This window comes from Coturnix japonica, chromosome 10 (assembly GCF_001577835.2).
Source record: "Coturnix japonica isolate 7356 chromosome 10, Coturnix japonica 2.1, whole genome shotgun sequence".
NCBI lineage: Eukaryota > Metazoa > Chordata > Aves > Galliformes > Phasianidae > Coturnix > Coturnix japonica.
Genome location: NC_029525.1, coordinates 14,238,644 through 14,263,233, shown reverse-complemented (window position 1 = coordinate 14,263,233; position 24,590 = coordinate 14,238,644). Strand labels below are relative to the sequence as shown.

The following is a 24,590-nucleotide window of genomic DNA, read 5'->3' as shown; positions in this document are numbered from 1 at the left end:
CAGAATCAGGGAACACAACAAATAACTTAAGCTTTCCCACAGGATTTTGGAAGATGCCAATGGCTTACAATGGTGAGGACTGGGCCAAAAGCAGATCCAGCCTGGATTCCTCCTTCTGTGTACTCCTCTTGTGAGCAATGACTGCTGATGGACCCCAGTAGTGTGGGCTTTTCCCTCTTCCTGCTCCCCACCAACAGATCATCAGGAGGGCCTGAGATAATTCTGTGGGTAAGAGACATGTTTTTCCTCACACCATTGTGCAGATCGCATGCCCAAGGCTGGATACACTGGGAAAAGGTTTCATGAAAATTGACAATTAGTTATTTCTTTTTAACACAAATATTTCCCTTCCAAAGACGTCGTTCATAAAGGCTGCCACTGAATCCAGGACTGAGCCCGTTATTATTAATCCTAAACGAATTCACATTTGTCCACCATGAACAAAGCTGCTGGCCATCTGATAATCCAAATTTACTCAGGAAAAAAGAATGAGCAAACGTTAGAAGCAGCAGGTGAAATCATACCACAGTTATTAAGCCCTCTTTCAGGGGAAGCATAGGACAGATTAAATTGTTATGTTAGGCCATGTTGTGAGACCACGTCAATTTTGTTTGAGATCTTATCTTAGCTCAGAACTGTTTCCTCCTAAATTAAACCAAATGCTGAAGACATGAGAAGCATATTGAACCAAAGATTCAAAACTTTGGGTTTAGAAGCCTTCTGATCTTTTATCCACACAGTATCAAGTTTTAGAGCTGCTGAATATTAAACAATAACGATTAGCTTCAATTTGCATAAATTCATTTGTTATGCTGCAACACTGGCACAGATTTTCCTCACTGTTTTTTTTTTTTTTTTTGCAACAAGGTGTTGATTTTACCTGAAAGCTGGTTTCATTCGCAACAGATCTTACGGACTGTGATCCTACGCTTATATTAAGCCTCATGCACTAACCAGAAGTGGTCATTTATTCTGTCTCTGGTGCTCTTAATTTCCCTTTGCCAAACACTATTGTCCAACACACAAACAAACAGAATTTTACAGTCAGAATGAACAAACTGAGCTGGCACTTTGTCCAGCTGTTACCATGCACAAGCAGTTTTTGAGATTCAGAAGTGCGGTGTAATTCACCCTGGATAAGAAATCAAATTTAAAAATGAGCTGAACAGACATTTTCAGGAATAAGTAAGTTTCCAAATAAGCCAGCTTTTTAGCTCAGCCTTTTCTATGTTAGCACTGTACATCAATATAGTCTGCACTCAGAAGAACCCAGATGAATTTGAATTATCATAATTAAATACTGTCCTATTTCTCCCAACACAGTCAGACCAGGAGTCTCACTCCTGACACAGGACTTTTCTCAACTAGGGACAACTTACTAACTTCCTACATACGATAACAATGATTTAGGCTACAAGTGGTTCCATACTTTTTTAGGAAATAAACCATTACCAGGAGGCACAATGCGCTTCATCCCTGGTGTCAGAGCACCACAGAGACAGAATAATAGAAGAACTAATATTATTTAGCTGCTTCTAAAGACAAACATAATGACTGTACATTAAATAATGCAAACTACTCATCTGGACTTCCGGTTACCTACATGCAAACTGCGTTCATCCATCACTTCATTCACCCCAGTTGTAACCACTGGTTAATGCCCAACTGATGGGTATTAACACCGAGTTGTACATTTGAATGGTAAGAAAAGGGAAATGCAAAGCTGTATGCTAGCTGAGTAGGATACCATTGCCAGCCTGAATTTGTTGATGACACCAGGCATTAAGCAAGTAAATCTTTATCTACTGAAGTAACAGTTCCCTTGCTTTCAGGAATGACATCCAGGAGGTACCTATGCACTGCTTGGAAGTTCTGAGCACAATATAATGATTCAAAATGGAGGCTCAGCTTTACTGTGAAAAACTATAATTGTTTTTTATTTCAGTCTCATGGCAAATGTTCAAGTGTTTAAGTTTGGTGTCTGTGGCTGGGAGTTAGGATCTTGTCCACGTATTTGGGTGATTTCCCTTCTCATCTAGGACAGACTAAGGAGGTGCTCAATGGCACAACTAGGGGTTTGTGTGTATGGTTGGGACCTTCTGTGAGTTATAGCTTGCTCCTATTTGCATCATAAATCATTTACCAATAGCAGTTTCTCCTAACCTGCTGAACATTACATATCCACACATACACAGTGAGCAAATGTGCTGAAAACTTTAAGTATACCAAGTAGCCATTTCTGCTCTTTATCTCAGATACATTATTTGGCTTTTCTGTAAGGTCTTCTTTCCACACATCCTAATACCACCATCCTTTTCTTGTAATAACAACATAAATTAGTACTCTATAGGTGTAATTACAATAAGAGTTATTTTACTGCAAATACTAGAAGCCCATAACCTGTAATTCTCTTTTTCTGATACTCCTCTATTCTAACACTAGACATGTTATTTTAAACTGTCTAGGACCTGAAAGCTAATTTTATATAGTGACATGTAATGGCAATGGAAGCTAGGCATCCTCCTTAGCCCAGGTTTTAGAGCCATATTGCACTTCTTCATCAATTGGTGCTTGGTTCTCGTACAAATACTATACCTGCCATGCCCATTATGATTGTAGTATGAGAAATAAACAAGAGGAAGCATGATATGTCTTCACCTGTTTAAGGCAAGAGCCTATGAAAACTTAAGACTTACTAGCCTGGAATAAATAATCTCTTTTACTATTCCATGGCAGTCATGGGTAACAAAAGTTTTTGCGCCCTCTACCATGAATGTGCGATGCTTTTTGTGATCCCAGTTACCCTTCTCTTACAGAGATGAACTACCACAAGTCAGTGTGCTCACGGGGACTAAACATGTGAAGACAGAGTTGATGGATCTGGAGCCCTGACTGCTGCCCAGCAATGGCGCAGCATGGACTGCTTTCATCCTGGCTGCTCTTCAAAAGTGCTTTGAGCTGCATGAAGACGTAAGAATCAGCACCAAGTGCATGACCAAGTGTTTACTCCTCTTCCAGACTATACCTGAAACATGGTGGGAAGTTTCATTCTGCGCTTTTGCAGGTAGGAGCACTTTGTTCTGGCTCACATCATTCTCTAGGCTCACTCTAGTTTACAGGCTTTACTGTTAGCAATGAGCAAGTCAATGACACTAAAATAATCCATGAAAATCTCTGTCCTCTTCTAGAACTGACATTGTTTTATCATTTTTTTCTCCATTTTTTGGATAAATGCCTTCAGCACGAGAAGGGCATGCTGGCTTACATACCACTTGATAACTGAAAAGAACAAACTGACAAACATTTTTAATATGCTGCTGCTTATCAACATCCCAGTGAATAAAGGCTGAATGATATTTCCCTTTGGTTATTCATATGTGTACATGGATATGCTGATAAATTGCCACTTAGTCCAGAGACTCTACAGAAAAAAAAAATCGCCAGATAAAATACAATATTCCTAGTGAAAACCTTTATGGAATATGCTCCCGCCCCAAGCTCCTACTGGGAGATGCACAATAATGCTCCCTGAGACCTGGCAACCCTTCTACGTGAGCATATGGTCTGCTCAGCTCTTGTAGTACCAATACACAGAGAGCGAACATGCAGCAAAGTCAGAGCAAGCAGAGGACTGCTTAACAGCATGGATTCTGTGGCTACATAAAACTTGCAGTACTTCAGGAATGTGTTCTTTTTCTCTGCTACTGAAGTGAGGGCTGTTTGCAGAAGTAGGAGAGAGCACAGACAATCTCTTTGGGGCGGAGGGAGTTCACAGCCATCTCCTATAAAGCCAGTGCTGCTGTGGAAGGGTCCTGCCTGATGTGTCAGAAGTTGTGTTTTCTGATGGCACTATATTGCCTTCATTACCTTTTTGTCTTTAGATGCTATGTAAGTTGCCCAGGAATTGGAAGTAAGAGAGGGACCTGAAGGTAAAAATCCCACTGCTGATGTAGACTGGTGCAGGGTAAAACAGCAACTGCAGTCACTGTGTTTCTGAGGGAGTCAGCAAAGCCAGGCGAGTCAGTGCTAACAAGCAGATCTCGTCCTGCCTCTGCTCCTCGTGCTGGCAGAGCTCTGTGCTGAAATCACTGCAGCAGGGATCGGGCCAGGAATGAGCGGCTGAGTTGCAAAGCAAATTAATTCCTGCCAAAAAAGTTCAGCTATGCTCAGAACTATGTAAAGTGTCTGATTTGAGAAGTGTCAAGTAGCATTTGTGACCAATTATCCAAGATGAAGGGGGCAGAGCTATGTTTATATGTACTAATCTTCAGCCAAAGTTTGAAAACTCCAATTCATGGACACGCATCAGATTTCCTTTCCAGGCTTGGCATTTGCCTGTACACACGCACGCACATTGCTCGGGGATGACAGGAAAACATGATTACGACTTGCAAATAATACAAATAAAAAAAAACAACAGTGAGGGGAGCTGCCATGCAGCAGCAGCATGGTAATTAAGCCTATACAGTGATAAGTGGAAAAAATATCATAGTCTGCTGTATGAGTAAAATAGCTTTATCGGCTGAGCTGAAATATTATGGGTGATGTGTCTGCATTGTTATTTTTCCACAACCTGAGAAGCCTTGGGAAATGATCTACATAAAAGAATACGAACTGAAAGCTGCCTCTGCCATCTTCTGTTTAATTAACACAGGTATACCAGTTTAATGCAATTAATCAAGATAGTAGGGATTAAACAGTAACTCACAGCTGAACACAACAATGTTATCAATTCTATGGTGCGAAAGGGCTGGAAAAAAAAAAAGACTGTGGTGACTAGAAGCACTGTGGGCAAGAACAAGCTGACTGGAGTTTTGAGTGGGTTTCAGAGGTTTATATTGATCTATCAGATTTTAAAAGCTGTTGATTTTTCATGTGGCCAAGCGGTTACCCGCCTTGCCCTTCCCTTTCCCCTCGCAGACCTTCCAGGGTAATCCCCCGAGTAGCAGCAACCCTTAAAGCGATTCCTCTCTCTTCTAACAGGTTCCTGATGCCAAAGGTCTGACCTTACAATGAGCAGCACACGGGGTGAGATCGGGCACTGCGCTGAGTTTCACACACAGCTATTTTGGTAACCAGAACTGTGTAGTCAGGAAAGTACAAGCACAGAGAAGATTTATCAGCATATTAACTCTATCAGTGCTGTGTCCCTATACAGGTTCCTGTGCCTATTTCAGATCATAAATACAGATCTGCAGAAATTTGTTTGCAGGAGAGGCTTAGCCTGTCTTACTACCACACCACTGTCCTTGCTAATGCACATACTTCCAGCTCTGATGCACTGGGACCACCACTGCTGGGTAAGGAGTTGGCTGCATGTTCTGGGATTGGTCTCTTGGCTTAAGAATGTTAAATTGGGCGATAACGAGGAGCAACCATGTCCCTTTTTATGGTGAAGTTGACACTTGCCTTCTAGTAAACAGATGCAGCAATGACCCTCCTCATTTTGCACAGGTCACCAAACAGCCCTGGGATGGGAAAGGTTATTGGCCATTTACCAAACTCTGTTTGACTTGGGTTCATGGGTGAGAGATGAAAGTGCTATACCGCATTACCCATCCCCAGGGCCAGCCTGGCTCCCTAAAGCAGTGTTTTATTTAACAAACAACTGCAGGCCTACCAGAATCCAGTAGTTAAAGAAGAGAATCATCTTTTAAAAGATGATAGGTACAATGCTTAATGCTGCAATGGTTACAGGAAGGAAGGAGAACATCTGCTCAGATCAAGCAAGAACTTAACCTGGACTCATGCTATATTTCTAAAGATCTCAAAATCCCATATTGTTCCAAATTCATTGGCAATGATCAAAATCCACTTTCGCTTTTCTCCCTTCCTGTTCTAGCATGAACCACAAGACATTCAGAAGTTGCATTTGTTGTTTGATGCTATTACATCACTGTGGCAATACTGCGTCTTCTAAGGCAGTTCTGTTTTTCTTCTATTTTCTCCTTAGTTTAATAGCCAATTTCCAGCGAGATCTTGTTGCCTAGATCCTGCCAACAACCAGGGAACAAGCACAAGCCAGCAGAGAAAATGAACGACCAGAAGGTAGGTGAAGACTGATAAATGCAGGCCATTCATGTGACAGGATCTGATTCATTTTCATGCCAGGGAGATTTTTAAATGGGACTTCTCCCAGCGGAGGGCTCACACTGCTCAAGGCCTCCTTCACTATAAAGACAACACATAATTATTCAGGCCTTATGATTACTTTTTATTACTAGTTTCCCAGTCACAGGGAGCAAGGGCAGAGGTGAGCTCAGGACCCAGTTTACTACCATACACTGTACAGACTGTACAGTAGGAGCCCTATAAAAGGTGCTAACTGTCTGCTTTATGGGGACGACAAATGCAGCCAGGCTGAGAGTTGAAGTGGCTGGTCCAAGATTGCAGATCCTATCAGCAGCAAAGCTGAGGACCCAGCCCAAGTCTCTATCCCCAACTCTACTTGTTCAGACACTTTTTACATTTATCTTAAATCACCAAAATGATAAATTGAGTAAGTGCCATGTCCTTTGAAACACTGTTTATTGTATTTACAGAAAATATTTTGTTTACTTGGGCTAACGGAGATTATTAAGTGATAAAGTCATCAGGAAATAAAATAGGCTGGGTGTGACTGAGAAACTTGTGCTGTATTCTGCAGTACCAGGATCCTGTGCCATCCTATACTCTGCTGTCAGGATGGGGTCACAACTGCCATTTGGAGAAGCAACTACCATGGAGGTGTGAACAGAATACGAATACAACTCTGTGTAAGTGAATTTTTGTTCAGTTTTACGCTATGTAAAAAGTCTGTACAGGCTCTTATTCCCAACCTCGTCATGAAAATGCAGTTGACCACTACTTGTTCAATCCCATAATGCATACCTGTGTACCATACCATACCAACAACCCTCTCCATTTACATATTAAAATTATTTTATCAGGTCAGCCCTTTGACATTTTACATTTCTTTTATAAAGGATTCTATAACATACATCAGTTCTGCTATCTCTTTACCTTCTGATTAGTTGGGAGGTTTTCTCAAGGCTATTTTTAACTTATTGTAACAGTTCTCTACTTTCTTATTTGAGTAATAGAGGCTTTCACAAACACATTATGGCCTAAAAACAATTCTCAAAAACCACATGGATACTCATTATCACTTTCTATTTAGTATTTGCAAGTTCTGGGTTACCTTATGCAACCTTTCCACATTACCTAGTGTTATACCCTTTGGTAATTTTGCTCAATTACAGAGGTAGTGATAATGGATAGATGTGTGTTTGTAGGTTTCTTTACAGATGAAATCAATGTAATGTCCTGAAGTCTAGTAACTACTCAATACCAGTTTATACGGCCCTCTTTGCTCCTACTGTTGCTGTGAACCAATTTAATTAGTCATTTTGACTTTACTCAGATGCATTCCTTCCTGCTGCAACAGCAGTTATACAGGATGTTTGAAACCATGCAGTCATTTCCATTCTGGATTTTGTGAGGATTTATTCTTGCCTGAGTGATGAATCATCCATACAACCCTCTGTGGATTCCAGGTGAGTTACTCACACTAGGTGCTTCCAAGTAATACACAGAAAGGTGCTGAGGAAATGACAAGACTCTGCCCAGTCAGAAAGCCCAGCAAAGGTAGATCAGAGAAAAATGCCCTTGAAATTTATTAGAGGAAGCCCAGGGCCAGAAAGCTTCTGCCTTCAAAAAAGCATGACAAGCAGGGAGGTGGAGTTCTTGCACTACTGACTGACCAATGGCTGCTCCCTGTCCTCAGAAATAGATCGGGAAATAACTGAAAGTACCTGAAGATATCAAAAGGATAATTAAGTTTCATTGTGAGAATAAGAAGGTAATCTGTCTGGACAAATCTAGGGCCTAGTATTGAAAACTGTAGTATCTGAATATATATAAAAAAAGAGTAATTTTGAATAAAGATGTCTATCAGGACTGTAAATTCAGAGAGTAAAAAGAGTAGCCTTGCTTAATAGACCATCTCTCCATCTTCCTCTAACTCATTTTCTTGTTCTACTTCTTCCTTTTGTGTTCTTGCAAAAAACACATGTAAAATCTGATACTGAGAATGCTTTAGCTTCATTTCAACCTTTTCTTCTCAAAAGGTTTTGTTCCACTGGGAAAATTTCCCCTATCCCAGCCACAGTGGAAGAAGGCTTGCAGAGCCAATTCGCAGACAGCTGTATTTTGAGGGGCACTTCAAAGCAGTCAGGACCCTGCTCTTGTGGAGCTCTCAAAAATGTTTTTCAACTGGCATGAGAAATCACCTGGGACCCAGAGCAGAGCACAGGGAGCATAGGACAGTATTTCCTCTGTGCCTTTTTTGCTGAGCAGAACTGCTGCACTATAAACAAATGTGAGTTTTGCCTCTTTCTTAGATAGCGTGAGTTATGAAAGCCCACTCCAAACATAATGAATGTATAGATCATTTTGACCAGATCATAATCTATGAGTAAATAATGTTCTCTGAAAACATATAGGTGAAATAAAGAACTTGCTACTATTGCTCTATTGGTATCAGGGATTACTGATGAGGCCAGCATAGGTCTGAGTCTCTGTGCTGGTATTTATATACAATGCAGAACTAACGGCAGGGTTTGGCTAACAAATTCCATCCCAGATTGGGATATTCAGGGATTATACAGCTACAAACAGAACCTGAAACTATACAGAACCTGAAACTATACAGAATTTATCTGTCTCCAGACTTTATCACAAGCCCCAAACTTAGATTAACCAGCAGACACAAAGCATTTGTTAAACTCTTCCATTAGGCTCCCCTGGTTTTAGTAGTCATTATTAATGAGGAAATCCCATAGCTGTTTTCAAAAGGAGCAGGACTCTGGTGCACCTAATCTAACACCTATGACTTCACTGCACAGAGTAAGCCTGAGGACACCATGCTGAGGACCCAATAGCTGGCTGCTATCATGGTCTCTACCACAGGAGAGTTAGTTTTAAAGACAATGGCACTTAAGTGACATCTGTGTGACATGTGCTGTCCTGTCCAGAGAGTGGACTCCATGTATTTTGCCCTGAAACCAGAGAGGAAGTCACTGGGAAAAAAAAAAAAAAAGAAAAAAAAAGAAAAAAAAAAGAAAGAAAGAAACACGAGGGAATAAAAGTACTTTTGAAAGAGAAGAAATCTACATTTCAATGAAAATCCTTTCAAGGCATTTCAAATAAGAGTCTGAGAGAAATAATTACAAAGTTTGGAGAGAAAGAACGTTAGCTTTGATATCTTTTTCTTCTATGAAGCAATTAAAATAAGCAATTTTTCAAATACTAAGCAGAAAATTACTAATGGCTGAACCCAAAAGCTTTCATTTCCTTCTTGGGGCCTTTATTCTTCTAAAAAAAGACAAAAAATGTGAAGGTGGTTTTCCAGATAGATTAATGCATAAAGCAGTCGCTAGTTGGATGTCATAAAAACTACAGCAGCATAGAATAGCTGAGATTAAGAGCTAGATCTAAATCATGCAACAGTCCAGTTAATATCAATGTCTAATTAAGAAATGCATAAGAAGTCTGTAATGTTGATTTGATGGAGAAAAACTCTAATAGGGTTTCTTTTGGAATTTTCCATTTCAATTGCTGTGTAGACTTTTAATGGATGTCCCCTCCAGTCTTTGGCATTAGCAGGAATCATCCTCAAATTAAAACCAGGGCCTAAAATGGAACACAGGTAGACAAATTAGCTTGTCTGGGAAGCAGTCCGGATAGCATGACAGTGTGAGCTCAAGCTGAAATTTTAGTACAAATAAAAGAGAACAAATGTCTCAAATCTAGTGTGGAAACCCTATCTGCTTATCGTTTAAACAATTTTAAACCCTGTAATTTCAAACAATGCAATGTAACCTGTTTCCTCACCTCCCTCAGCCCACCAAAATGTGACAATTCATACTCAGAAAGCCACAGACCATTAAGAATTATTAATTAGCCTTTTAAAACTGGAAGACCTACCATAGCCATGTAGACTTTCTGTAGCCATGCATATTACTGTCACCTAAAGGTGGGATCTTTTTTGGCTTCTAATGGCATTCAGAACACGTGGCTCCCTATCACTATCAACACTGCAATTAGTCTCCTGCGCTTTCCTGGATAACTAACACTCAAACTTTGAGGAAAATGAAACCTATGGCATCTGTCCCAGATTATCCAGGATGTTTGGTCTCTAGGTATGAAAGGAGAACTGGTTTTACATTGTGTGTCACAGATACCCTGAAGTTGTTATGTTACAAGCAGTGTAACTGTTAGCATGCATAAATCCTCACAGCAAAGAGGGAGAAAGCATTGCCCTGGCTTAAAGCAGCAGTGTATTTGTTATCTCCACTTTGTTGTTGACCCAACAAATCCAGGGGGAATTATCTCAAGAATCCAGGAAGACAGCAAACTCGAAATAACCCCTGCGACCTAAGGAGCAAGCACACTGGGGAGTCATTTCTAAGTTCATTAGAGCACATTAAAATACAATACACTGACCACGGTAAGGGCAAAGCATATTATTCCTTCTGCCCACATATTTCTTTCAAGTACTAAATCCATCCAGAGTCCTTTTGGAATCATACCATAAAGCCTTGCCACTTCACTTTACAAACAAAGTGGAAAAGACCAGAGGTAAAAATCAGAACAACAGTGAAAGTTTGGCACTTCCAAATTGCTGTCATTGCCGGAAATGTCACAGTCTAAATCCTTATCTGGCATTTTCCCACTGATCAATGAGGCACAGATGCTTCATATTAAAAAGTGATACCATGGGACTGGGGATGCCCCAAGGATTTTTCTCCTTGAAGAAGGAAGCTATGACATTCTCAGCAAGGCACCCACCCTCTGAATGATGAGGGTCTAATGATGTGACATTGAGCTCATAAGAGGAGTCTGATTTTCCGCAAATAATTCCACTTGACTGTATGACTGGGGAACTACCAGGTTTTCAAATTAAAATGAAGCACAGCTTTTGCAGGAGGCTTTCCCTGCAAGCCCGGATTCACGTACTACATAGAAAATGAGAGTATGAAGCTGGCTGCCTTCTGCAAAGAATACACAGTAGAAAAAAATAAACAAACCTTAACTTGTCCAACACACTTGAGAGCCACAAAATTCCCTTAGTGCTTTACTAAAGCAGAGGACAACTTCTTCATAAAACTATCCTTTCAGACATTACTACAGTCATGACCTCACTGCGGTTTCTGGATCCTTTCTGAAAAAATGAAATGAACTAATACACCAGTGATCTCATCAAAGCGTAAAGGACATCTTATACAGGAGGGAAAAGAATATCCGGGGAACCTCAGTCTTCCATCTGCATAAAGACAGTAGAAAAAGGACTGTAACAGTGAGAGAATGAAAGGTTCAATGCCAGAAATGCATTTTTTCTATCTTATAAACAATTAGGATTCACCTTACCTATCACACAAAATATATTTTTAGGATATAACACAGTGCTGCTACACAAATATACACAACCCTCATTCATTTCTCTGTGATTTTGTGACTCTGTGATAGCTTAATTCTAGCTAAGGACATCTTTCTTCATGTTAGTATAGTTCTGAGGCCAAGGAGTCCTGGGTTATGGGAACTCCCTTCTATTTTGGGGCCCTGGTACCTTCTTGTAGTAATCATGAGTGCAGACAGGGAGAGATGCTTTGTTTTCTTTGGTTTGACTACCTGTGAATGAGTACTGGTAACCGAGAATTCCACTGCATTTTTCAAACTGAGGCTGAAAACAAGAAAATCTGCAAAACCTGAGTACAGCATTCATGATGCAATCTTATCTCTTGCACCCACAGGTGTGCCTCACTCTGGCCTGAGATCACATGTTAAGCGATGCAATGACAAACCGGTTTCCTCACCCCACAGCTGAATGTCACATGGCTGCCCTGGGTGCTGGTCAGTGCTCTGCCTTATCTCCTCTCCTCTAGAAGCATAGTGTGCCAGCACAGCCCTTTTCCCATCCCATTACCATTGCCCACTTCCTGATTGCTGCAGGCCTGGCAGGAGGAGACAAACCGACTCCTTCCTATCTGCAGCACTGCTCAGCCAGGAAAAAGCTATGGGGCTTTACCTGTGGGCAGGAGGCTTCAGAGCAGCCATCTGGTAGACACTGACACAAAACTTCCAGACCTATCAAGCAGTGATGATTTCATCTGATCTAGAAATACCTTTTAGATATCCAAAGACTTCTTTTGTGTGCAAATCTTTGTCAATTGTGTTTGGCCTTTCAATGTCATCAAGATTCTTACAAGGACACTTAGAACACACACATCCAAACATTCATTGCTATGTATTGTGCTTCCCTCCTCCTCCTCTAATGTTTTCCTAAAGGTGTTTTTTTTTTGGGATAGCAGAAGCAAAATTGATCATCATAATGCAAGTGAGAAAACAGGGAACAGATGACCAGCAATGTAACTGTTTAAATGGAATTTACACCTGCCATTCCCAGAGCAACTTGATTTAAATTAAAAACCAAGTGGTTTCAGAAGTCCATTTAATACTGGGAAGGCTATGAGCAGAATGCATAGGTCAGAGCCATGAGATTACATATCTTAAAACAGACACCTCCTTAAAGAGGCTGTTTTAATAAAAACACTTTATGTAATAATCAGAAGAGATGCACCAAGGAGAGGAAGCACCTGCTTTGCAATGAAAGGTTTGATACTGGAAAAGACTCATTAGGTTGAAGGAACTGTACTGTGGCAAACAGTATTGCTTGTATAGATCTTCAAGGAAGTGACTATTTAATTAAGGGGAAGACATCTCAGTTTTCCTCTGAAACTTACACTAGAGATTGAGTACAAAGGTTTGCTGCATTTTATCAGGTGGACTTCATTACCTTCTGGAGTAACAGAAATTGCATTTGTTTCCTTGGGCTGAGGAATACAAGGAAACCCATGAAAAGAAATGGGGAAAAATAGGAGATGCTGATTTTCTTCAGATGAAATACAAAAAAAAATAGGGCTTGAAAAACATGAGCATAGCATGCTCTGGATTTCTGACAGAAGCTCGAAGAAACAGCTTTAAAGAAACATTTCCTAAATGCATGTCTGTTAGTTTATTTTCATTTTGTGTTGCCATGTATAATTATGAGAAACTTACAGAAAACCCATAAGACTCCCAGCTTGTTAGAAGTGCCTTTTCCAAGATTATACTGTAAGCTATTACTTCAGCCCGCTGGGTATCATGTGTAGGCAAGGTGTAAGATTATGCACATGAATATTTCTGTCTACCACTTCTGTGTGCTGAGACAATACCAACTTACATTTTCTTCTGTCATTGGTCCTTATTCTACTGAGGATATTCTTAATTACCAGCAAGACAATTGGGTAATATCATATAAAGCATCACAGCATCATTCCTGCGATGATTTACACCTGCTAAGAGTCTGATTATTGAATTTTAAACCATATAGTAAGCTCAGAAGGTAGTGAATATATATATTTTTTTCTACAGGACACTTTCTATTTTTAATATAACTACTCTCCTTTTCCCAGTTCATAGGCACAACTTTTCTGAAAGACAGAATTTCTGTACACAGAGACACCATTTCTGAACTTCTGAGCACTTCTATAGTAGTATAGCACTTCTATATAAGTCTAAACACTGAATTTGACAATGTGGACAAGGGTCATGGAGAGCACATCCCTCCAAGGGGATTTTAAAGAATACAAATAAAAATACAGAAATAAAACCAAGTTCACTGCATTCCTTGCTCCACTTTGAGATGATAGTTTTATAAATCTTTGATTTGTATTTATGTATGTATTTATACACTCAACCCTTGCAGGATTATCCCCAAATCTTTGGGAATTATGGAAATTCTGTTGACTCCAGTCTCTGCTTTCTGCTGGATTTTGGAAGATGTTTGGGCAACAGGTTTGCTGAAGATGGAACACTGATGAAATGGGTAATTTTATAAACGCATCGAGGAGGGTAAGTGTCCAACAGAAAAGAACAGAGAACACACAGATGCAGAAATTAGTCTGCTTGAAACAAACCAAGGAACGCCTGCTAAAGAGTCACGAATTTCTTTGTAATTGTTGCCGCACATGGAACACTTTTTTTCTTAAATCATCTACAGAAACTCTGCAGCTGAAGGTGTTTTGATAGCGGTTATGATCAGAGCACCACCACTTCTCATACGTGAGATACAACATTGGGAAGGATTTTTTCACTCCTCAAATCACTCTTCTGAGGCTTTATATCAATCTCAAGCAATTTGCCTAGCCGTTTCTATGATAAAATAGATGTTTTTATCCATTTAGAAGAGCAATAAAACTAAGGAAAATTCAGGCAGAACATGGTCTTTCTTTAAAGCTCCAACTCAGATAGTGAGAATCTGATTTGTGCTGTATTTCCCTCATGAACTCAACTTTGCGTAGTGCATTAAGTGTTGTAATAATGCAAATCAAATACAAATTTTAATAACTCCTTCCATTAAAATGATCTATTAAAGTTTTAAGAGTCCAACATTTATGAGCATTATTCTAATTGCATGATTTTGCTCGGGGCAGGTTTTACAGATCTGCCTGATCATTGGATATTTGCACATTTAGGATTATTTTAAATTAATTTTTGGAAGAGTTTCAGTCTCAGTAGCAACAGTTGTTTGATAGTTGTGTAGCTACGCATATGATTCCACATGAGAAAAAAATTTACATACATTTAGAACTCTGGGAAAGGAGGTGGAAGAGGTTTATAGAATGACAAGCGACGTGAAGTATGTTCTGAAGAGGAAAAATGTTTGCTCACTTTAATACAAGGAGCAAAAATTTGTTATGCAATACAGTTAAATGGTGGTATCTCTGCCACAGAGCACCAAAAATATAATCTTATTAAGAAAAGCTTTAGAATTCAATGAGTACAGCTCCTTTGATACCATTAACCCTTCTGGTTTCATGAAACTTCTTGTAGGATGGATTTCTAATAGAAGGATGCACAATGGAACTCACACACTGGCTAAAAAGGTGGGCAAGCTGTGCAAAGTTTCCTAACATTTTTTATGTTAACAGAAATAAGTTAGATCAGTTCTGGGGATAAAGTTCTGTTGTTCCTTCTCAGAATCCATCCCAAACAAAACCACTGTGAGATATTTGATGATATACGCAGTCTGTATCTGGGGGTTTTCACAAAAACTTTATATGGGATAATGCCAAACAGGCAAAAAGGGTTGGAGACAACAAATCAGTTTTCAAGAGGCTTCCAAACTAAAAAGAATTTAAAGATAATTCAAAACAATGTAAAGTGTCTCAATAGATGCTCTTCTAAATTATCATTGGCTTTGAAATATGGATGAAGTATTTCTCAACTAGCTACAAAATGAGAGAAAAATCCAATATCATTTTCACTAGAGCACAGATTTAGTGAAATACTCACATTCTCATTTTAATAGCTCCTTCATAGAGGAGTTGCACATACTGGAACTCAGGGTTTGGGTTTCTTTCCAAGTGTGATGCTTACACACAGTAAGTGATGACTTATTTTTATTAGACACTGTCATCTACATTTCAAGATAAATACCTGGAGGTGTTCCAGCTTCCACACAAGCGATAATCTTTTTTTCTTCCTTATAGAATAGAACCCTATAATCCTTTGAATTGGAAAGGACCCTTAATGGCCATCTAGTCCAACTTGCATGCAATGAAAAGGGACATCTGCAACCCGATCAGGGGGCCCTGAGCTCAGTCCAGCCTGACCCTGAGTGGCTCCAAGGACAGGGCATCATTTTTCTTACACTGCCACAAGCAGGACAGGAAGTCTGAGCAGGGAATTTCAGCCACTTTTAGTTCACAGACTAACATGTTAAAACAAAAATGATGATTAACTCTTAAGTAATTTAGAAGCGAGCTATGCAACGTGAAAGAGCCTTAGATGCCAGGAAGGGTTAGGCTTTGGGACAGGGCAGATGACATGGGGATGGTGTGCACAGCCATATCATGCAATGATAATGGTGTGGGGCAGGAACATCCCAAGGTGTCTGCCCAATTTGTTAGGAATTTCGCCTCTGAACTATTACCTCCAGGTCTCTCCAAATCACCCTCGGTCCTTTTATCTCTGAGCTATCTCAGAGTTTACTGCCTGCCTATTGCCTTAGCTGAACTACACTAATAGTGAACTAATTACATATGAACATTCTAATTTGCTTTATGTCTTTCTCAAATAGCCACGCGTGTGCAGGCATGCACACAAGTAAACTTTTGCTCATGCTATAAAATTGCAGCATGATGTAGAATCAGTACACCAGCCCAAGCATTACAAAACATTGCATGCTCACTGCCCATCTACTGCTTGTCCCTATCAGGCCACCACCAGTGCTTGTCATTCCTGATCTGCAACATCACCTGCTGCTCCGGACCAGAAAAGGGAGCAAAGAAGAGAAATACGTGTTTGTCATTGAACTGAACTGAGAAGAAGGAAGACGAGAACGATAAGATCATCGCCTGCAGCACTTTGTTTATGAGAACATCCTTCCAGTGATATATGCCTGCACCAGGTGAAAGTATTGTGTCACCCCTAACATATTTTAAATGCCAGGGCTGTCATGCAAGAAGACAATGATGAACAAGTTTAAACAGAATATGGTATTGTAGCCATGTGCAGTGTTACCTTTAAAAGGTCTGTATCAGTAGCATTTCTTAACAAAGTGTTTCCGAACTGTTACATTCCCCTACAGAACAACTTTCACACACTCAATGAAATTATTTCTATTGTACATGAAGCCTGGAAAACCATATGTAACAATGTATATGTATTAAACATAAAGTAGGACATTTTCTCATGCAAGTTTTCCAGGCTATTTCACATGACTTCCCAACCACACTATCTGATCTTCTCCTAACTCCTCTCCTAACTCCTTGGATTACAGTTTAGGGACTACACCTCACTTGGCAAATAGGTAAATAAAGGGACATTCACAGTGTGCTATGAAGAGCAGGAACCTGCCCCAGGTCATACTGCAGGCCAGAGGTTTGTTTGGTTGAGCTCTGGTGTGTTCCTGTGAGTTGAATGCCCATTAACCAGCTGCTGGAGCTCTCAGACTGCACCACCTAGTTTAATTTCACACAAAAGGACTCGCATGCTGTGGAGCACAGAATGCAGGGTCAGCTGGAGATTTCATTTAAAATACACTCCAGTCCCAAAACAAAATAGTACTTGAGAAACACCTCTTGTCACAAAGCAGGTATGCACAGAACTATTGGCACATGGCAGTTTTCTTCCCAGATAAATATCTCAAGCTTAACTGCATGAACACCATCACTGTGCTACGAGGCCATTGCACAACATGACTCATTTTCCCAGACTGACAGTTCAGAGAGTCTTGGGAACACCAGCATCCAACACACGATACTGAACACATGCATGACCATGTCAACCTCGGATTCAGCTGAGAGAGCTTTAACCACCTATGTCTCATGGAATGAAGGCAACCATTACATCAGTTTGCCATCATTGAGGTCAAAGCTGTTCCGTGAACCATCCAAGACAGTACTAATTTACAGGAGAAGGGCATTCCTGATTGCCTGAAAAGTGCCCTCAAAGCTGGGATTCCTTCAGCACTGACTGACTGAGGGGGTCCTATGTGGGCCTGTATAACCTGTTCAACACCTTCACATTAGTTTTCCTTTCTGTAGAATGGAGACACCTGATTTTTTTTTACTCACAAGGTTATTAGAAGGACTTTCCAATTAAGGTTCTTTACAAATGAAAGTGTCTTGTGAACAGTATTTAATCATCTGGCTAAAAACAGCCTCCAATTTCTTCAGGCAGATCCTCAGTTTTCATGGGGACTGGTCAAGGTGTTCAGTTTACGTAAGGCTGCAGGGTCTTACGCTGCATCTTTAAGACATAGTTTACTTCTGAATCAGTAAACGTACTAGACAAAGCAGCCATTATTTATGCATTCCTGCATACATGGCAAGGTGAAAATAATAGAATAAACATCATATACTTCATTATGATATCGGTTTACACTTCCAGGGTACACAAAAAGAGGCCATTTCATCAAGCTAATTGCCTGAAAGTAAAAGAGAGAACTTTAGCTATTAGTCTATTATGGGGCTTTTTTCTTAATCACAAATAGGGGCCGTGTGTCCCCAGGGGGATGTGTATTCTAATTTACAATTGAACTACAGATCAGAGCAATCAATCTTGTGCAGCACTTTTACAGTGTAATTGCTGCAACATAACAAATAAAAAAAAAGCAGCCTAAGTCGAGTTTCAGCTTGAGGTGGAGATATTTACCAGGCATTGGGTCGGGGTGGGAGGGAAGCAGAGGCACCACAGCCATGAATATGCAATGAGGGCTCATTAGTGCCCCAGTGTTGCCATGACGAATGGCATTATCCCCAGCCTGGTGCAGCCTAAACATGAATTTTATAACGATCCATTTATCATGACTTGTCATGGGGTTCTTTACTGTACTTTCTACTGGCTCTCACACCTTCCTCCATTATCACCTCAGAATTCCTTTTGTTATTTTGTCTTTTTGGTAATGAAGCCCAACTTATAAGAGAAGATGACTGCAAACAGCAGTTTGCTGGTGTGCCAGAGCAACTTAAGGCTTCCTCAGCTGGAGACCCACTGCCAAATGCTTAGGTGGTCTTCAGCCCACTTACCAGGGGATAAGTATCCTCGTTGTCACAAATATCTGCAGTCTTGTCAGTTGACTCAGCAGAAAAGTCTTAGATTGACCGAGCATCAAGACAACTATCTTTCCATTCTGGCAGATGTGATGGATGAATCTGTTTTGTTGACCTAGGTCTGTCTAAAAGTGCTCTTCCTCAGCCCATGCCAGTGATGTGTGCAGTATAAAAGTCCAACCCTTGCCTCTACATTGACACAGGTACTTAACCAGGTAAATAGACAAAAACTGCATTCTGCCTAACTCCTGTTAAACTGGAAAAAATACTGGATGCAAAACTGAAGCAACAGAAAAAGCATTTCCTCTCCAGGAGCAAGAGCTAATAACCAACTCCATAGGAAAACAAAGTTACCAATAAGTAATTAGTGTGTCTGGCTTGAGCTCATTTTTGGTCACTGCACGTTGTCTGTTTTACCGCTGTCCCTTTGGCCTACCCGATTCCACATTTAATATACTACTGCTTATAAAGAAATCCCTGCGGCTCTGGAGGCTGAATTGCCATGCCGGGGTAGGGCCTGCTTTCCAGTATATAGAAGATTTCATTTCCCAAGTTACAAATCTGACATCTCATGGCCAAATCCATGCCAGTTTATTTCTGGGAAGTCTGTCCTCATTATTTACCCCAAATAGTTTCACTGTCAGTATGCCTTTTTTCCAGTATGAAGTGACTGCAGCATCTGAAAGTATCAAGCCTCTCTTTGTTGGATTTTACACTTTTGCTATTACAAGAATTTGTCTTTGGGGACAGAAAAATCAAGCAACTTATTTCCAGCTATTACTTGGATAGGACTTCATGTTCTTAAACAAGTTGTGAGCTCCCATGATCTCCGAAAACAACTCTCCCGAGATCTCACATCGGGGTAGTCCTACAGTTCTTTCATTACTCTACTGGATGTTTGAAAATATTAAAAGGCATCGAACATCCCAGTCCAGCAATTTATACACTCGGAGTCTGGTGCTGTAGCCCTCAAAGCCTCTATTTCTTCCACAAAATCCGCACTTTGCTATTACCGTCACCAAGACAGGCATGTGTTTCACTAGAGGAGCAGTTTGTCAAAGCAACAGTCCATTACCCAGAGATTCATCACAGGTTCTCACTTCAGCACACAATGGGAGAGAGCCTGCATGCCAGAACCTAAGGGGGGAAGGAAAGCTTCCTTGCAACGAGGTGCATGAGGTATGAGGCACACTGATTTAACTCAGGCATAGCTGATTAGGGCAGCAAATGCTGATGTGTTTGTGGTATCCCTTCTTTTTTTTTGCCTGCCAGGAAGGTCAAACTGCCATACCTGACTACAGAGCCACTATCCACAGCTTATAAGATGCAGTAAGCAAATGGCCACGTTAGTTGGACTTAGTGATTTGTAGTCCCACATAGTGAGTTTTTTCTATTACTTTATATCAATAGCTGGGGGTCCATCAGGGAAAAAATACTCATCTTTCTCCTGCTATCAAAAAGACAGATATTAAAACAAAGATTATTAAAGGCCAGCCAATGCAGATGACATCTATATCTATGTCACTGTAACACCCCGTGCCACTACAATCACATTGTAGATTTCTAGGTTGAGATCAACAACCATATGGAGGGCAGCTGCCTGAGACAGAACAGCATTTACTGTTCCTCAGTCAATCTACAAATGGCAATAATTAAAATAAAATTCCAATCCTCAAAATATTAAGTCCTTGGTTCTAAACCAACAGGCCTCAGATTATAGGAAACACCCAAATTTCGTGTGGAAAAAAGCCTCTGTCACATGAATCCAGATCCCAATATAAATATCAAGTGTGAGATCTTTTGAAGAGAAATGAAAAAAAAAATAGGCAATATTTTTAAAATGGAAGATAAGCTCATAGTCTGGGACTAATTGTTTATCCAGAATTCAAGGGAAGCTTAATAACTGACTGCCTTAGAATCAGAAGCTGTCTGTGAGCAAACTCACTGGAAAGTACTGCACCATCTTAATGCAATACAACCCTACCCACAAAAATATGCATACTTACATCCAACAGTTTGCTACATTTACAGACAGAATTCATAGGATGCAAGAAAATATAGAAAAGAACTGCAGGTGTGATTGCTATATAATGGTGTTCAGTATCTGTGCGATTGACATATTTACAAGAAAAACTAAAAAAAAAAAGCAGATACTATTTCTCCGTATAAAATAGCATATTTAAAGGCACTGGATAAAATGCACGGTTGGAATGAGTTTTGTATTCTGTAATTTGAACACCTAGACAGTGCCAGGAACACATCCCACCATGCCTGCAAAGACTACCAGTTGTACTACATAAACCTGAGCAGCCTTTTATTTTTGCTACCTTTTTTCTGTGTAGAAATCTCTCCCTTCTGTCTTAATTGTATTTCAAAAGTGGCCAAGTAATGTTTTCCCCACTGTTCTCCCTCCAAGGCTTAGCTTTAGGCACCCTAATAAATGAACAGTCTTTTCCCTGGTTCTATTTCAGTTTTGTCTTTAAGCTCTGTCTTTCCTTATCTGGAGCCAATGGCTCTCTGCTTTCCACTTTTAAACAAACAAACAAAATGTCCTTCTCCACTGTCCTCCTCTTATCCCTCCACTTTCTTTAATGACATCTTCAGTCATTAATGAGTTAATAAAAATCTCAAAGTCATCTGGGAATAGATAAGGGGAAAGAAAGAGGAGTATTGTACACATAATGACAGGCTCCCTGCTGGCCCTAAGATGTCATGGGTCAGCCATGTTAAGAATGTGTGTGCCCAATCATCTGCTGATTTTTATCAGCAAGGCCTCAAGCAGAATCTGACACGGCCAGTTTGGGAGTTACAATGAATAAACAATGACTTCTTGGATTGTTGGCGGCTGTATGATAGAGTGAGAGGGTTTATATATACTAAAACATGATGACATTAGCAATCAATATACCAATTACTGGACAAGTTATTGGACGAAGAATGCACATGTCTTGAGCTTTGTGCACTTTGAACATGCTACCAGTGATGGAGACCACAAATAATGGTGCTTAACCCTTCCCAAGCTAAATATGCTATTTCTTGACAATGCCTACAAGTTTGATTGCATGGGGAGAAAAACAACAACAAACAACTGGTCTTGATTCAGCATAGTAAGTCTTTCAGATAGAAGACACGAGCTTGATAAATTTATTTTTCATTAGGACTTAAAGAAAGGAATAGATTTTTCAAGTGAGCCTTTGGATGCTTGAACAACAGATAATTTAAATCGTTCCCCATAAAATTTCAGAGGAAATCAATTTCTTTTCACCCAAGCACCACTAGCACACCACAAACTTCATCACTGAGAAGTTAGAACACATTTTTATAGGATCATTTAGACAAATACCCCAACACGCTTCACTTGCTTACTCCACAATAGAGGAAGACAGAACTCTAAGATACCACTTTTATTCCTGTGCTACCAGAAATACATTTCTGCATCTGTTTAATGTCATTTTCTTGCTCTCTTTAGAAAGCTCAAAATATTCAGTGTTTACAAGTTTATCTTCTATTATTCTGGAAGTGATTGTGAAGATTCAATGTCAGCTTCATAATTGAAACCAGAATGAAATGTGGTTAAGTCAGTCACCTCATTCAATGCACAAATGCAGAAGACAACTGACATGGAGACTGAAGACGAGGACAAAGCTGCCACATCTGGGGCTCAGCAGAAGCACTGGGCTAAGTGGTGTCATCTCTCCGTTCAGAGAGACAAGTATACATTCCAATGGAAAACTCATGGGCTTTGCCTTGAGATGAATCATTAAAATTATGTGGGAAAGATTTTAAGATGGTTCTCCTTTTCTGTATAGCATTACAAATGACAGCTTTTACTGAGATCTGGGAAACAGAGCTGAGGAGGCAGCAATGCCACATGCAATTCGACTTTTGCTCAGGTGAGAGCAAACAAGGCAAGGCATAAACATACAGTGACTGTGTCTCCTAGGGAATCGGACAACCGTAGAAATTGTGCAAGAAAACCCAAAATGTTCTATGTACTTTGTGTAGATGAGAGGCTAAATAAAATCTTAAGATGCATTTCTTACAGACTGCTCTTGTAATGCAAAGCTAAAGCGTTGGTCTAAATTACAATCATATCTGCTCCAGCTTCCGAGCACTAAGCACCTCTCAGAGCTGTGTTGGACTGTAATGGCAGAGGGATCAGTCCCAGACATAGGGGAAAAATAGATGAGACCACATCTGGTTTTAACTGCTGCAGTTATGAAATGCTCAGCTGCATCCTCTCAAATGGCTCTTCCCATTAAGTTCATGAAAAGTTTGGAAGTGAATTTGTCCAGCACGTCTGATATGAATAACAAAATGCTTTTAAATGTAAATGTTTCATAAAATAGCACCATTATCATACATTACAGTGAGTACAGTTGAAAAAACTCAATCCCTCCTCCGTAATTTACAATTAACTTTTTGCCTCAAGGTAACAGCTACATTCACAAAAATAATGGTAATAGATTGACCTTGTTATGAATGGATAACAAGCTGGAAACAATACAGTTTGTCACAGAGCATTAACTGTTACTGTTGAAATTGTAAATAATGCGTAGAGAACATACAATGTAAATGGCTCCCCTTAAAAATATTAATTATGTCGATTAAACACTTGATGCATAATGGATTACTCTGAAATCTACTTAAGTCCATGTCAAACTGAATACACCACTGCCTAAGATCCTTTTCTGCCCTGACTGCTCATTGTGAACCTAGCATTTACAATGGAATACAGCCTTAAATAAAAGATATTTGGCCAATTTTTGTTGTTGGGATTGCTTGCATGCTTTTTCACCGAGTGCAGCATCAGAATATTCGACTGTCTAGAGACGCTAGGCTCTTCGGAGATGCTTTTAGGTTGTTTTGGAAGCTAATGAATAGAAACCCTCATCCAACAGTACAGGCCACTCACTGAAGGATCTCTATGGAATTCAGAGCACACCACTGGCTTTTATGCCACTTTGTAATCACTGGTAATGGGACAGAAGAATACAGATAAGTTTTTACACCTGACTGCTTTCTCACACAAAAGTGGTGTAACTCATCACCCAGAAGGAAGCAAAAGCTTTGAGGGCTGAAGCTACTCAGCTGATGTGTGCTTTGTGCCTCCTTCAGAGCCAGGGTTGCAGTCATCTGGGAGGAGATTGCTATCACATGGCTATAGAGAGCAATCCAAAAACTGGTACATAACACACGGCACAGAAAAGATTAGACTTTTCTGCCAGTGCCCTGGGACCACTAATTCACTAACAGGAGACTAAACCATATTTTTGCGCTTTCGAACCACAGTAAGTGCTCCTCAGCTGTGGCTCAGTGCTGGACTTAACAGCACAATACTTCACTGTTCTGGCTAATTACCATGTATAGACTGTTGCATTATAAAGGAGGGATTCCCGCTAGATTATCCACATAGAGAAAGTGATATTAAAATGACAAGCCACCAAAAGGTCAAATAACCAGTTGCCAGAAGTTAGAATAACTAGACTGTGGAGCAGCAATATCTGGGGAGCTGGCATGTGTCCCAGGACTCGTTGTCATACAAATGGAAGAAAAGACAGCTGGAATCTTTCTGGATTGACTGTTATTTTCTCTGAGCATAGTGTAAATCTGTCACTTTGGTTTTTCAACCAAACGCCTCAATTGGGAGTTCAGAAACTGATACAGTAAAATATAAAGTTTCTTTATACATCATTTTTTCACGTGTGATCTTCAGCTACTTTAAGTTTTATCCTTTGGTATCAAGGACTGTTCAGGTTGTAAGCATAAAGAGTCTGATTAAAGTTAGGTCTCTTCAGTATGCCTGTAAACCAAGCAAATGCTTATAGCCACACTTGCCAAGAGGTATGTTCTCCTGTCTTAGGAGGAAAAGCCACTGCATATGTACAACTGAGCAAGCACCTCTTTCCCCATAATGGGGACAAAATCCCAGCACATGTCTAGTTGGTAGGG

General features: G+C 40.1%; 1 long non-coding RNA gene across 17 annotated transcripts in view; it reads left to right on the top strand.

Moving 5' to 3' along the window:
- LOC107318847 overlaps window positions 1-23,401 on the top strand; it is a 42,108-nt gene extending 18,707 nt beyond the window's left edge. For 8 of the 17 annotated variants that reach the window (XR_001557533.2, XR_001557535.2, XR_001557530.2 and 5 more), the window contains 9 exons: window positions 43-228; window positions 2,817-3,064; window positions 4,984-5,300; window positions 5,954-6,048; window positions 6,647-6,755; window positions 7,403-7,535; window positions 11,793-11,892; window positions 13,787-14,966; window positions 16,301-23,401. This is a non-coding gene — a long non-coding RNA (uncharacterized LOC107318847). The remainder of the gene's footprint in view (window positions 1-42; window positions 229-2,816; window positions 3,065-4,983; window positions 5,301-5,953; window positions 6,049-6,646; window positions 6,756-7,402; window positions 7,536-11,792; window positions 11,893-13,786; window positions 14,967-16,300) is intronic. The other 9 variants (XR_001557534.2, XR_001557541.2, XR_001557539.2 and 6 more) reach the window with 9 other exon arrangements.
- Window positions 23,402-24,590: the final 1,189 nt, after the last annotated feature.